This window comes from Arachis stenosperma, chromosome 4, assembly GCF_014773155.1.
Source record: "Arachis stenosperma cultivar V10309 chromosome 4, arast.V10309.gnm1.PFL2, whole genome shotgun sequence".
Lineage (NCBI taxonomy): Eukaryota > Viridiplantae > Streptophyta > Magnoliopsida > Fabales > Fabaceae > Arachis > Arachis stenosperma.
Genome location: NC_080380.1, coordinates 40,193,113 through 40,194,187, shown reverse-complemented (window position 1 = coordinate 40,194,187; position 1,075 = coordinate 40,193,113). Strand labels below are relative to the sequence as shown.

The window sequence follows — 1,075 nt, the reverse complement described above, 5'->3', positions numbered from 1 at the left end:
GAGCAGGAACAAAGACAAAGGCATTCTTGTTGAAGCTGACACTGAACCTGAAAGGACCTTGAAGCGAAAGCTAAGAGAAGCTAAGACTCAACTCTCTGTTGAGGACCTGACCGAATTCTTCAAGGAAGAAGAACCCATGGCAGCCGAAAACAACAACAATGCCAACAATGCAAGGAAGGTGCTGGGTGACTTTACTGCACCTACTCCCAATTTCTATGGGAGAAGCATCTCTATCCCTGCCATTGGAGCAAACAACTTTGAGCTTAAGCCTTAGTTAGTTTCTCTAATGCAACAGAATTGCAAGTTCCATGGACTTCCAATGGAAGATCCTCATCAGTTTTTAGCTGAATTCTTGCAAATCTGTGACACTGTCAAGACTAATGGGGTAGACCCTGAGGTCTATAGACTTATGCTATTCCCTTTTGCTGTAAGAGACAGAGCTAGGACATGGTTGGACTCACAACCTAAAGAAAGCCTGGACTCTTGGGAAAAGCTAGTCAATGCCTTCTTGGCAAAGTTCTTTCCACCTCAAAAATTGAGTAAGCTTAAGAGTGGAAGTCCAAACCTTCAGACAGAAGGATGGAGAATCCCTCTATGAAGCTTGGGAAAGATACAAATAATTGATCAGAAAATGTCCTTCTGACATGCTTTCTGAATGGAGCATCATAGGTATTTTCTATGATGGTCTCTCTGAACTATCCAAGATGTCTTTGGATAGCTCTGCTGGAGGATCTCTTCATTTGAAGACGCCTACAGAAGCTCAAGAGCTGATTGAAATGGTTGCAAATAACCAATTCATGTACACTTCTGAAAGGAATCCTGTGAACAATGGGACAAGTCAGAAGAAAGGAGTTCTTGAGATTAATGCTCTGAATGCCATACTGGCTCAGAATAAAATATTGACTCAACAAGTCAATTTGATTTCTCAAAGTCTGTCTGGAATGCAAAATGCACCAAGCAGTACTAAGGATGCTTCATCTGAGGAAGAAGCTTATGATCCTGAGAACCCTTCAATGGAAGAGGTGAATTACCTAGGAGAACCCTATGGAAACACCTATAATTCTTCATGGAGAAA

General features: G+C 41.8%; 1 non-coding gene across 1 annotated transcript; it reads right to left on the bottom strand.

Annotated features, from left to right (window-relative positions):
- Positions 1–541: 541 nt before the first annotated feature.
- On the bottom strand, positions 542–650 carry LOC130977653 (small nucleolar RNA R71). The gene has a single exon (XR_009085337.1). It is a non-coding gene; the product is annotated as a small nucleolar RNA R71 (small nucleolar RNA).
- Between the last annotated feature and the right edge of the window lie 425 nt (positions 651–1,075).